Genomic DNA, 14,822 nt, shown 5'->3' with positions numbered 1-14,822 from the left:
AATTAAGACTATTAAAAGTTGTTCATAAGAAAGCGCTTTGTAAGGCCCTGAAGCACTTTTTCGATCTGTGTCTGCAAGGGCAAAAGCGTATTCCGAGCTAGTTTCCTATCCAGTTAAAAGAGAAGCCGATCCTATTTCAGTGCCTGTTGAAGTTGGAGGTGCTTTCGATGCTAAGCCCTTCAATTTCGAATCCCCTACATATTAAGTGCTAAGGTCAGACCTTTTGTCAACCATTGGCCAGCCTGTACCGTATAGCTAGTCTTTCTTCACTTCAAATGGTGGATACCTGTGAGGGACTACCCATAATCGCGTTAATAAGGAACGTAACGATCTAAGGGTTTTTTCCCGCTTAAAGAGCTAACTATCTAAAGGCCTAGGTAAAGGTCTAGAGCCAGAGTAGGCAAGAGCAATCCTTCAAGTGGGAGAAAGCTTTATCCATTTTGAGTTGCCCTCCAGTCATTGTGCTGAGTTCTAAGTGCTTCAATTCGATATCCAGTTGAGCCAATTGCATAAAAAAGGTCAAACTATCCTGTTGCAGGCTCTTAAAACCGGTGAAAGAGACTCAAGCAATCCATCATCAGGCAACTTTGAAGTTGGCAAAGGCAAGACAGCGAACTCTGTTTTAGCTAGTTTATTTGCAAAGCCAGTTGTTGGAGTCTCATTCCAGGCAGTCTTAAGTTCTTCCAGTTCATTGGTAAGCTCCTCCAGTTGAAATTGAAAGCCAAGCCATATAGCTTCAGTTCGAGTTGTCTTTGCTTATGCCTTCCCTTTTCCATTTTTGAGAAAAAAGCTAAGCTTATCTAATGAAAGGAAGGGGGAATTCCCTTCCAGCCCCAATCGACTCCCTTCTCGTTGCGAGTTATCTGTCAGTCCTTGGGATAGGATAGATGCAGTTGCATTTCTTCTCTTTTCAATTACTTTCCTTTCCTAAGGCCTTCTCTTCCATACGCCCTAACGATCTAAGAATCTCCAGACCAGAGCTACTCTTATCAATGCTTTGATGGCGGACTAGGTGAGTTCCCTTAGATGCAGTTTCTTTACCTGGGAAGGCTCTAGATATAAGACTGTTCAGTCTCTCGTTTTCTAGTGCAGGTATTGCCCGTATCAGTATTCCCATTGATTGAGTACTTTCTAGGGGCATTCCTGCAAGACGTATAGGGGAGGAAAAAGGCTTAGCCTAAAGCTTTTGATTTTGCTAAATTTGTAGGAGAGGTTGATGGAGAATGAGAGGGTGACAGAACGGAATTAGAAAAGTGGGAAGTTCTTTTGTTGAATCACTCGCTTCGTTTGGTTCCGCGTCTTCGCCCGGGGAAGGTTAATCGGGAGAGGGAGATGTAGTAGATGGTGGAGCTGGCCAAGCACTAGAGATTGAGAGTTTGGTTCGATGGCCGGGATCACTTGCTTCACTTTCGTCCCTTCCACCGGGAAACTTCGTTCTTCCCTCCGCTTCACCAACTTGAAAGGATGAAGACTTGGAAAAGGTGTTGTTGGATGGCCTTTGGATTATTCAGGACCACTATCTCACGGTTCGACGATAGGATCCATCCTTTAGACCTTCTATAACCAGAATTCCTTCCACTTATGTTTTGGTTCGGTTAGCGAAGCTGGTGTGTAGTGACTCGTTGGGGCTCTGGGCGATCTGAGTGGGGCATTCCACATGGGAGGAAGGGGAAGTTTGCCTGGTCGATCTATCTACTCCAGCTTTAATCGTAGTTTTCTCTTATGGGGAAGGGCGGACGAAGCCACTTTGGCAAACAGGAACCAGCCAAGTCAAAAAGGTGATGGGAAATTTCCAATTAGATCGAGATTCTTCTTTCTTGTTATGGATAGAGGTTAGCTTTGCCAGCTGTAACCGATGCCACAAAGGTTGAAAACGGAGATTCCTTGATGCCGTTCGCTTGACGTGAGGTCATTCCTTTCAACTAGCCTATACCCATCATATGAGGAGCTTTGGATCAAATGGTGCCTAGCCTTTCGAAAGGAAGCCTGTCTGTCTGTACACACCTTATGACTCGAGTGTACCAAAAGAGATCGGATCCCGATTCAAGACTTCCGGGATTTAGGGGTTGTTCTTCGCTGAGAGCTTCTTCACTCAATTACCAAAATGAAATCTACTTTCTTTTTCCGCTCGCTGCCCGATGCGTTCTTTAACTTTAAAGCCCTGCTATACGTGCAGGATAGGTGGAAGGCACATGCTTCTCTTTACGACGTAAAGGAAAGACCTCTTTTCTCTAAAGACCACTAATCAACTCATGAAATAGATACGTAGGTCTCTCTTCAAGCTTTGATTTCCCCGAAGGGCACTGCATAAGGAAGAAGTAGGGGCGGTGTAAGGATCAACCCCTCTCGGGCAAGGGAAGAAAGAGAAGGATTTTCAGGTTGGTGCGTACGTTCACATAGCTTTTTCTCTCACGACCCGCCTGGCCACTATGAATGAATATTACGTCAATAGAATAGAGTAAGTAGTTCTTTCCGTTGTGCCTTTAACACGAAGCTAGGGCAGCGATGCGAACGCTTGTGAGTGCATTAAGTAAGTCAGATAGTAAGTAGATGGTATGAAGCAGGTCAATTGTGCAGGATCGAGCCCTGGCCTTGGAACTGGCCTATGTAGGGTCTCTCCACTAAGCTTTGATCTACGCGCACTATCTTCCTCGGCGACTAATGCCCTTCCGCTGGTCTTTCGTCCATTGCCTATGGTCTCCGGTAAGTAGTCTATAGTTCACTTTCGTCTATGGCCTGCCCCGCTCTCTTTTCAACTTAGTTATTAGTACTTCGGAGTGGTGCATACTCTCCGGCTTGTCTATTGTTGTCTATTGAATGAATCTTATGCTTGTCAGGTCCACTCCTGTCTCTTTTCTTGCCAATCGTTTACTTCGGTGACTCCAACCCCGGAAACAGGATATCTTCCACTAACCTCTTCCCATGAACTTCCGTAGTCCCTATCTCTAAAAAGAAAACTCCTACGGCTTAAACCTTTTACCCTTATAGCAGTTATACAGGACCCAATAATCAATTCATGAAGACTAAACTTACAGCCAATTCTTCAACAGTGATTTCCCCGCAGGGCACTAACAGGTTAAGACAAGAGACTATATGAATGAAGATTCCCTAATAGCCAAGTTTCAGGTTTGAGTCTGAGGCTTCGCCGTTTGAGAACAGGCTAAAGGCGGTATGATTCCATGAGGCAAGAGTCTTTCCCCTTTTCAGCGGTATGCTATTTGCGGTTAAGGCCAGAGTCTTTTATGTGGTATGTTAAACTAGCGTGCTTTTGGTTAGAAGAGTTAGAGGCCAGAGGCTAGACTGGCGTGCTTTTAGTTTTGTCCTAGTTCTGTCTAGCGATTCCTGTAAATAAATATGTCCTACGTCCCCTCTTAGTATTGGTCCTGTCCCGTACTCTATCTATCGGTCTTAACTGGATCAATCGCTTTGTCGGAACTCTTCCCTTGCTTGCTTCATCTCGCCTATAGTTCGATAGTATGGCATTCTTTCTTTAGTAAGAAGCTGTAGTAACAAGGCTTGTTCAAACAAAAGACTACCATACACGCCCTTTGCCGGCAAGCTACCCTCGCCTACCTTATCTATAGGCATTTCTATCCGCCCTCGACGAGCTCTTTATACCTACCGACCATTATACGCTTTAAAGTTGACATAGGTTAATTCTTAGTTGTAATAGCTATAAAAGACGGTTTGATATTCAATCTAAGAGTAAATTATCACGATGCTCGACAAAGACTCATAGCTTAATGCTTCTACTACAAAGCTTTCTACATCTACATCCTCTTTCCATCTCTTAACGCGGTTACAAAGACCTTTTTTCGTTTGCGTATAGTGATGGTTCGAGATCACCGGTGTTGTGCTGTTCGGGCAGAAAACCTGCCGTCCCCACAAGGCGAGGGTAGGAAGAAGCTGGCGAGTAGCCTCTTGATATGTGTGCGGTAGAACACTTTCATAAGAAGTTGATAAGCAATAGCAAGGCCCGAGTTTAATTGCCATTACCTGTCCTTGGTACGAGGTTTTTTTTTCCTTCGAGAGACAATTGATAGATGAATCCTACTTGTGGAGACATCCCCATACCCGTGGGAAGAATGGAACATCTCCCGGCGAGGGGGGAACAAGAGAGAACTGCCTGCCTGGCTTGGAAGCCCTCTTATTCTGAGAATCAAACCTCAAACACCTTTGGACGGACGGTCCTTTATACTCTGTTGGCTTCCGCATAGAAAGAATCTCTTACCGAGTTGGCATCCTCAGGACCAAGAAAGAGGAGTTTGATAGAACCAAATGATTGAATGAAAGTTGAAACCTCTCTTGTGACCAGCTGCTTTTGCGGAGTCGAGTCCTGTACCAGCCGTAGGAGTATAGTCCTTTCATAATGCCTTCATGGTGGGGGACTTCTTTGGAATAGATCCACGAGCTGCATCTCATGCGATCGGACGAGGGGGGTTGAGAATAGACTCAGAGGCCAGCGCTAGAAGCAAAAGTAGAAGCCTTCGCGTACCCAACACCAACGTACAAGACAGATGCCGAGGCAAGAAGAAAAGCCCCTGGACCCAGTGCTATCTATGTTAGGGGAAGAGTTGAAGGAAAGGGGCAGCTAATTGAATTTATTCTGTCTCCCCCCATGTCTTAGACAAGGCAATTTCTTTCACTTCAGACAGCTAGAGAGAAAGAGTGCAACCATGGCAAGCAAGATGCGAAGAATAGAACTAGTTGAAGTGCGTAGCGCTTTTAATAGGAGATTTAAAATAACAGGAGCGTAGCCTTTTTCAAGATATCCATACTAGAAAGTCTGAAATCACTACGACTACGAAGGATAAATTAGGTAATGCAATATTCGTAATTTGAGAGAGTTTCATCGGCCTTGGGGATATAGACACTTTGAAGCAAACGCTACGCCCCTTCGGGTTAACTAATAGCAGTTAGTAATGCCGCATCAAAGGAAAGTTCTAAAGACAGACCGTAAGCAAAACCAACCGTCTTACTACGCATGCCCCTATCTCACAAATTGTTTAGTCTTACCCTATGACTTCCTTTTCCGTCTTCGTTGAGTGAGCTAATAAGTTCAATGCATTTTCTTCTATCCCAGCTTTTAGGGCTGTTATCATTCCAGTCCTTTCTGTCGAGCGAGTCATTTTGGTTGCAGGCGGATCACCATTCGCCCTACCTTTCTTTCTAGGGCCTTTATTGCTATTGCCATTGTCCCAGGAGGGGTAATAGCTCATAGCTCAAATATACAATTACAAGAAAGTTGAGCTCTTATATACATAAAGGGATTGTTACACTAGGTAATAGGGAATTGGCACGTACCTCGCTTTCGTTACGCACCTCTTCTCTTTCCTTTGCTTCTCTTGAGCCAGATGTGGGCTCGATCCCATCTAGCAAAGAAAGCAGTCACGCCAGAAAGAAGAAAGTCAAGCTTGAAAGCAGCAAAGCCAGATTCGGATTCTATAGCAGCTCCTATTGAGTTGCCTCTCCTGGGGTCAAAGAACTAACTGCCTTTCTAGAATCCAGTGAAAGCAGAACTAGCGCTTAAGGAAAACGCGTAGAAGCAGGCAAGTTGATTCCCATCTCTGAAGGTCAGTTGGAAAATTCCCATTCTCCTGGGTACGAAAGAAAGTAGGCTATTCATTCGCATCGAGCAAGCAGTCGCCACCTTCAACCTAGGTACTTACCTTGAGCCTTGATCCACTATTTCTTTATATACGAAATAGCCTTTGTTTTGTCGGGATTTCACTCCCTCTCTGACTGAGAAAAAAGCTAGAGCTTTCCTGATTTTGGACCAAAAAGAAAAAGGCACTTCTGAGGGTTCAATCGCAGCCTCTATTTCCCGAGACGGTAAAAAAGCTTATTTAAATTAAATAGATGATCCTCTCTTTCCCAGGACTTTGCGATCATATCGTCTACGTATACTTCGACTTCTTTGTGCATAAGTTGGTGGAATAAAGGGTTCAGCTCCCTTTGATATCTTGCTCCGGCATTTTGAAGTCAAAAGGCCATGACCCGGTAGGAGAAGGTGCCCTATGTAGTTATTCATGATGTCCTTTCTCTGTCCTCCTCTGCCATCAACATTTGATTGTAAGCGGAGAAGCCATCCATAAAAGACAGCATGCTGTAAACTCGTGATATAGGCACGTAAACGTAAAGAAGGGCTGAACCCCTTACTCATGTAACTCCTAGCAGCTGTAGGAGCAGGATAGGCTAAGAAGCCAGGCAAGGAAGGAAGAGGGTGCACTTGGAGAATTCGTTCCTAAGTCAAGATCACGAGCAGGTCCTGCGGATATATAGCCGAGTGAATCTCGAAGCTTGCTCTCCCAAAGGAGCTTTCTAGCTATTGACCCCGTGTAGGACCCTTCCGGCCAAGCACATCCATCAACGGAGGTCGAATTCCAGCAGCGAATGAGAATAGAGGGTGTAGGCTCGAAAGCCGGAGTTTGCTGGGTGCGGCAGCACAGATTTTTAGGATCACAGGAACGAGACCCGCTTATGCAGTTCCTTATGGCCCTACGCCCTGAGTTCGAGCAGCTCAGGGGTTCTCTGCTTCATCGATCTCCCCTTCCGACAGTTGATGCTGCTTTAGCTGAGTTGATTACGGAAGAGACCCGGTTAGCCTCGCAGGTGCCTGCATCCTTAGGCAGTATGGATTCTGTTTTAGCTGCTGCCAAGGCTGAGCGCTCCTCCTCTTTTCGTGGGCCACGGAATAGAGGTCCACTTTCCGCCCTAAGACAAAATGTCTTCAGTTCGCTGCAACTACTGTAAAGAACTGGGGCATATGAAGTTCAATTGCCCAAAAAAGAAGAAGACTCAGTCTCAGTATCCAACTTCCTCTCAGACAAGTGCTTCCGCCATTACTGAAGTTCCTGTCACTCCTGCAGATGCCGTGCCTGTCCTTAATGTCGGATCTGCTCCATCATCCTCTGTGGCTTCACCTGCGGTTCCACCCGAGATGATTCAGCAGTGGATTCCCTTCATACATGCTATGTCTTCTGCACTCCCTTCAGGTACTTATTCTTTTACTTGGTTGATCGATTCAGGGGCATCAAACCATATGACTGGTAATGTCTTTCTTCTCACCAAGTCTACCCCCTTTTCTTCCTCCTCTTCTATATTTACTGCTGATGGGACTGCCTTATCTCTTTCCTCTGTTGGTAATATGTTTTCTTCATGTTCTTCTCCTAGTCTTTCGTTGACTGGAGTCTTTCATGTTCCACGGCTTGCTATGAACTTCTTATCTCTTGGACAACTTTTTGATCATGGTTGTACTATCACTTTTTCTCACACTGGGTGTCTTGCGTAGGATCAGCTCACAGGGAAGACGATTGGTCGGGGCTAATTCTTGAAAGCAGCAACTCCTACACCTACCACTACTTTAACAGAACAACTATCGATTCTCCCCCTTGAGTACCGAGCTGCCCTGAGAGAAGACGAAGAATCAGGTAAGGTAGCAGCTAAGACTTCTCCAGGCTTTCTAGCCGAGGCTCGAAGACCAATTGCATTGTGGGATCTCCTTCTGCTCGTCCACTCGGGGATGACCCCTGACGTTGGCTACACTTCTTTGATTGCTTGATGGCTTGGGCAGTAATCTTCTCTATTCATCTATCCATCTACTGTGATCTCTGACTCAATTCCTTAAGAAAGGGAAGTTTCACTCATTCCTCGAGGCCTCAGATCAGACCTTCTGGAACCCGAACGAAAAGAAGGACTTGTCCTGTACGCTGCTGATCTCGTGATGACTACTCAATCTATTGCGTATTATAAGATCATGGGCTAAAGAATCAATGGGGCTAGTGCCATCTCTGATTCATAGCCCGAACTCGTATTCTCTTGATTTTGCTTTCTTTCCTAAGCGCGGGTATGCTGTTGCAGGGTGAATGCCCATTGCCGATGCTTTTGTGGTAAGGGGAAATGGCTTGAGTGCGTGGTCAATAAAGAAAACCTTCCATACTACGGTTACGGTATGGATAGCTAACTTGAGTGACAAAAGACAACGAATGCTTGCTTGCGAGTTGACAGGTGAGGAATACAGCCAACCAATAGACCTATTTATGTTTACTAAAAGCAATAGACGAGTTCCATATAGACTAGACCTACTAATGGAGCAAGTAAGACTGACTGTTTCCAGTTGCGCTTATTCAATTGACTCGTTCTTGTACGGTTCCTGCTGTTTCGGGTCTTTTGAAGGGGAAGAGGGAAGAACGGTCCTATATTGGGATTTTGAGGAGACACTGCGCTGGTGCCATTTCATTTCACTTCCCGACTCAACCCGGAAGGGTAATAGCATCGGGGAGGAGAGAATGAGACAAGATTCAACCCCCTTATCTATCTATCTATGGCGAGCACGGGACGAGCGAGCAGAAAAAGTGTAACGAATCCATCCCACCAGACCTTTTGGATGGGACCCGTGTTGCTGGCACGAGAGGGATCAAGGGACCGATCGCCCTGAATTAGATGTTCCTCTATCCAATCCCACGGAGAGAGGTATTGGCCCCAGCCTCCGCATATGGAACACCAATGAATCCTAAATTTGTTAGGTATCTAACGGATAGGCGCCCGACGGTGATAAGATCGCCACGGGAAGCGCTTATGACCGCTCGCATAAACACCCCCGGTTCCCCCAAGTCGATTGGGTTACTAGGAGCATTGCCCACAAGTAGGCACTTGAGGCCTATCAAGAAATTCTCGATCGAAGAGGCAATGACTTTCTCCATCTCAGAAAACCCTCGCCATGCTTTTTTTATCTTATACTCTATGACCTTCCTCATAGTATGCTTTTGGCTTCACCCACATATAAATTATTGTATACAGAGTTCCTTGACGTATACGGAAAATTTGGATTGGCTGCTTAGACCAAGGGAATACAAACCCTTAATTACAACATCGAATATTGAGATGATTCGTTCTTGTAAATACGCTACGCCTAGGGGTTTTGTACGGAGTACGAGGTGGCGCGACACATGTTCTTGGAGGGGTTCTTCCCCAAAATCGATTTGGAATATTCTATCAAAGGAGTGGTCCAGGCGAAGAAGTGCTTCGATCCGCTCCATCATCAGCCACTAGTAATGGTTTCCTCAGTTCTAGTGGGAATCTTTATTAAACCATTAGTAAGGTGCGGAGCGGGAGCCCAGGAGAGGACTTTTCTTTGCGCCACTCGAAGACCCACCAGGTCGACCAGGAAAAAGCTCCAATTTGACCCTTAACAGTCATAATACCATCACCTATGGTAGCGTGACCAAGGTCCTTCTATCTTCCTAATGCTAATGTCTCCTTAGAGCGATTGGGGAATTACAAAGCTTGAATGAAGTGATTGGCGGATTCCTTCTTTCGTCAGCTTTACGCCCCTTCAACAGAATCTGCCGTTAAGTCTTTCTTTGGCGGGCACGCTGTCCTTGATTCAAGAGGTTGCGGGCAGGGGAAGGTAATGTTTATTCTTTTAGTTAGCCAGAAGTCCATAAGGACTAGTCATTACTATAGCCCGGAGAAGTCTTCCGAGAGTTTCAAACGGAAGGATAGGTCTTTCAATAGGCCATACCATTTCCAGCGATTGGCGCTTTTTCTTCGATGGGATTCGGAAAGCCTTGTATGCTGACTTGCTTCCCGTGATGTGACTTTCGATTTCGATGTCTAAGAAGAGAGGAGGACAGTGAATTTTTGTATTACCTCGAAAAAATACTACCGAAAGGTATGAGATTACTATCAACCCCCAGATAGTCTTCTCTCTCGTATCCTAACTTTGCCCGATCCTACCCTAATCTTGAGTGTTGAACCATAGGTTCGGCACAAGAGGAATCCTTCTTAGACTCGGTTCGCCGTCAGTTTGCAAACCGCCAGGAAGTTAGTCAAAATAGAGAACCTAGAACGCCTTGGTAAATCAGACTTATGCGCAGTTCTCCTCGGGATAAGCCGTTATTGTTTCATAAGCAAATGTGGCAACCTGGTGGTATAGTGAGCTCTCTCTCTGGATTAAGCTTCAGTCATTGATAGAGAGGAATCACCTAGCCTAGCATTAGACTAGACTAGCTAGCCTTCCTTGGGCAGATTGCTTTGAATAGCGTAGTCAAAGTCAAGTACCCAAGCGCGGGATGAGCCTTTAGGGATTCGACTTTCAGATGCGGGACTTCCTGTTGATGCAAGGTGATGTCAAGAATCTGCTTTTACTGTTCACGACTCCGATCTTCTTTCATTTTCATCAGCTGGTAGAGAGTAGAGAATAGAATAGGCTCTGATGCCTGATAGTGAAGAAGGAAGGGCTTAGAAGCATAGTCCTTACTGAAAGCAGGAACCAACCATCCAATTCAATGTCTTACCGCAAAGTGGCATTTTCATTTAACCAGAGCAGAGTGAAAGAGATGAGGCGAAAGGTAGTTCAGTTCCTTCGGGTGATAAAGAATAGAAAATAATTTGCTTATTATAGAGGAAGCTCTTGTCTCTCTCTGTTGCCCAGGAGCAGGTCAAGTCTATGTGACCAAGGCAGGAAGAAATCAGTCTTAACTAAGCCCAAAGGCTAGCGATGTCACCGCCGGGTAGGAGTTCAATTCAAGAAGATGGATCCGTTTAAGCCGCTATTTCATCAGCATCTGGCACTGCTTGACTTGCTTTCACTGCTTTTTTTTAGCTTGAACGTGGCACTAAAGCTTCCATGTCAACTAAAGAGTGAACGAAAGACAGTAGAGCACAGAGGGAATTACCAATGAAACAGTAGAGTGAAAGTAGGACGAGGTCTGCCTTTACCCTTCCTGTTAGTAGGAGTGGATTAGTTAGAGTCGGTCCGTGGAAAGAAGAGATCTTAGTTAACCCCCTTGGGCTTGGGCCAGGTAAGTTAAGAGAGTTTCCTTTTCTTTCTTCTTTCTTCGCGGCATAAGCGGTCAGTGCTTTTCCTCTTACAGAATCCGAAATGGACTGTTTTCCTTGCTTCTCTTCCTCATACATCACCCATTCCCGATAGAGGGTCTCATTCTCCTCCGAATATTTTATCTTCTCCCCTGTGAGTCGTCTTATCTTATGCTTCATCCCTTTATGGTGGATTTCTTGTCTTGCCAAAAACTCTTCATAATAATCTTCAACTGAATTCTTGAAAGGAAGGGGCCTATCAAGACTAGGAGTTTTCGGGACCACATAGCCTTTCTTTGCCCTTGTCCTTTGACATAATGGGTACCCTTTTTTGGAAGTACTATGGGCAGCAATAAAGAAAAGTAATCAGGAGAGGAATCGGGTGACGAAGAAAAAGATAGGGCCATAGATTACCTCAGTCGGATGATGGTCGGAGCCGAAGACCGATATCCTCCTGTTGAGAAGGAATGCCTCGCATTAATGTGAGCAGTACAAAAGTTGCGACATTACTTGATGAGCCTTTTGTCAGTCTTTTCTTTCGCTTTTCCAGATACACCAGCGGGAGCTTCAATCAATCGCAATCGTCATAATCGGAATAAGCGTATTGGCCTATATGAATCCCCTTGTCTAGAAGTTATGAACCTCGTACTCCTTTCTCTTTCACCTCGTATTTTGAATAGGCAACACGCGCACAAGCAAACAAAGGAACTGGGTCACGATGGGAACGGTCAATCAACATTTTCCGGTTCGAGTAGGGACGGTCGTTCTCGTTCACCACTTATATCTGGTCTTTGATTTGGTTAAGTCAGTGATTGAAATCAAAACAAGGTCCGTGAAGTCAATGAAGTAGTGGGGTCAGCAGGTCAATCCGTCGGTCTAGGGATAGGTTGGCAAGCAGTTAATCGATATATGGAATTAGTTCCCCTTCCTTAATCGGTCTCATAGGTCAGAGTACCTTGAGCCTTGAAAAAGGATCTCAAATAGCCTTTTGTAGTAAGCCTATTAGTAGCTCGTACCGCTTCTCTAGTTCAGGTAGTTTAAGAGTTAAGCTAGCTTAGTGAATCGATTTCAGTATGCAACTCTTCCCCTTCATCCCTTGCTTCTTTGAAAGTGTTTGAGTGAAGGCAGCATAAGTGCATTGGTCACATAGGCTTGAAAGTACCCGCTCGTGTCCTATTCAGTCAATTCCTTGTTTAGTCTTTTTGTAAAAGTTTCGCTGATTGGCCCTGCTAGTGTGCGAATCCCGTAGCCTCTTCTTCTACTAGCCCTTCCCGCGGAAAACCTTCTCAATTCAATTGCCGATTTTTGAGCGCTAGAAAAAGCCCTCTTATGGGTCTTTGTACTAGTTCTGCCTTCACATGCTCTTTTACTTGCCCTGATCCGCCGTCCAATCCACATGCATTCATTCTACTCGGTAAATATGGCTTAGCTGGCTCCCCGCCCGCCTCTCTATTATTGATAGGCTCGGTAGGCTAAGTAAGTACTTCCATTAGCCAGTATTTCTCGTTGAATTAAGATACAACCGATAACCGATATGCCAATAGAACTTTTCTTTCGGTTGCATAGAGGAAGATAAGAAAGTATTGCAGCTCACCTCGTGCTTTCATCAAAGGAAAGACTCGGCTCTCACTTTGTTAACATAAGGCATAAGAAAGTTTTTTCAAACGGAAGGAAGTCCCACTTAATTATACAAAATGGTTTTGTTTTGTCCCATTTCCTGAGTTACACGAATTCCGACCTCTTTCGGTTATGTGATGTGCGAAATCAGCTTACTTATGGTTGCTTAGAACTACTGTATGTATAGCCAAAGACTAAGATGGGTGGTTACTATATATGAGCATTCTTGAGTGTGGATTGAGGTTAGTGGTTGGGGCTCGATTGGATGGCATGGGTAGAGCTTTCTTGCCTTCCTCCATACAGCACGGCGCGCTCTCGTCATCCCCGGTAGCACGGTATGCCTTCGTTGATCTGTTCTGACAATACAGATGAATGTCTCTTTCTCCTCCGTCAGTCGAACCTGTTTACGGTTCAATGCTTGTCTTATTCCTTTCAGCAGGTAGCTATTCAGATAAGTTTCTTTCTGACGTCTTGCTAGCTTTTTTTTTTAGATCCATACCACGTTTGGGTCGGTACTTTGGTCTGGGCATCCCCCACATGATTGGAGATGGAAGGATTGCCTCGCCCTTCTAGGGGGGGACGGCTTATTTCTCGTTAATTGACGGACGAAATAGCTTTGTCACCAACGCCTTCTCCCATTTGTTTAATCTACTTCCTAAGTTATGAGCATCCATCCCCTTAGACTTTTTGGACTTATATGCTTAAGACCACTGCTTTGGATAACTAAAGAACAAAGAGATGCTTCCCGGACATTCAAAGGCTTAAGCCCTCATTGCATGGAATTGTAATCTTCGACCAGAGTTATAGCCTGATCAATACCTATTCATCTATCGAATCACATCCGGCGATTCGTGTTACGAATCAATTCCCCTTTTATTCTTTCGCCGAGTAGTAATGTTAAGGGAAGCTCCCCAAGTAGGATTTGAACCTACTTGAGAATCTTTCGTCTATCCTAGAAGTTGACAATAAAAAATGAATAGCAGTAGCCTAAGTAATAGCATCAAAACGCCCAGAAGTTACTTTTGGATCTTTTTCGGGAAAATTCTCCGAAGGTTCAAGGTCGGCGACTCGTAGAATATCTCCTTTCGGCTTGAAAGAGTCTTAGGAGAGATCAAAACTTTGATTACGGTTAGCGGTGAAATTGAATCTTCGGCTTTGGAGATAGAGCCAGTTGGCAGGTTCAGTTGCTTAGATTTCCTTTCTTTTTAGCCTTTCTGCTCGCCTTCCCTGAGGATGACTTCAGAGTGCTTCAACTTGGCCAAGGGTGGATGTAATTCAGGTAAAAGAATGGCACTTGCTCTATTCTTGTTAGCTTGCTTGTAAAGGGGCCTGTACAGACTGTTGCAAGACTCTTTCGCCAATCCTACTGGTCCGCTGTGGTTCTTGCAGTTATGGCTTCATGCTTACTTCCCCTCGGTCGGTTGTTTACAAATAGAATAAGGAAGAAGCATCGAATGCTGCTATTGAATGCGCTGTTGTTGCTGAGTGAATAACCGGTCTTGTCGTATCCGCTGTGAGCCTATCTGCTGTAAGAAAGCTAACTGAATGCGTATCCGCTCTTTGATAGAACGACGTAAGTGCTGTTATTAGTGCTTTTTTACTAGATTTCCTGTTTATGCAATAACCTGAAAAAGAAAGTACTTCCAACCAATCTTTCTTGATCAAGGTGATCAAAGATCAGTGCTACACTTCAAAAGTCTGTCATTGCCCAGAGTTATGTTGTGTTAGAGACCGTGATTATTTTAATAAACTCTTTTCCCGGGAGGAGGATTGAAGTGTTGACCTCCCCCTCTTTGCATTAGTGTTTCTTTCTTCTGCTTCTCTTGCTATTCTTTGGAACGGTCACATGATATCATCCGATCTCAATGTGCGTACGAAATATCTATGGTGGTGTTGTACGAGATCTTTCTCTGTTTGCTATGGGAATGGGAACAGCTCTTTTTTCCTATATCCGCTTTCAGCTATGCTATATAGGTGTGCTACGGCATGAAGAGGAGGCGCATCGTAAGTACGTAAGTAGCATGCGGAGGAGCTAAGATAGGCCCACACGTTTTCTGAAACGCATTTTCGGAAAAAAGTACAACAAAAGAAAAGGAAAAAAAAGGAAAAGCAATGGATAATTAACGGAGATTGCTCGTCCTGCTCGAGCCATTTTTGAGGGAGCTGAGGGAGGGAAGAATGCAAATTGACTCATGTAGCTTCTCACCAATTGTAACATTTACTTCTTTTTTCAATTTTTCCTAGGAGAATATCACCGGGTTAGGTTTCCGTAAAGTACAACTAACTATGAACTTTTCCCATCCCCCTCCATGTTCTGGACACTAAGTCCTTGCCAAGGCCTTTTGACACGGGATCAGCCAGATCTCGTCTGGACTCCACATACT

Source organism: Gossypium arboreum, mitochondrion (assembly GCF_025698485.1).
Source record: "Gossypium arboreum mitochondrion, complete genome".
Lineage (NCBI taxonomy): Eukaryota > Viridiplantae > Streptophyta > Magnoliopsida > Malvales > Malvaceae > Gossypium > Gossypium arboreum.
The sequence above is the reverse complement of the archived record's forward strand: the minus strand, read 5'-3'. Positions refer to the sequence as shown.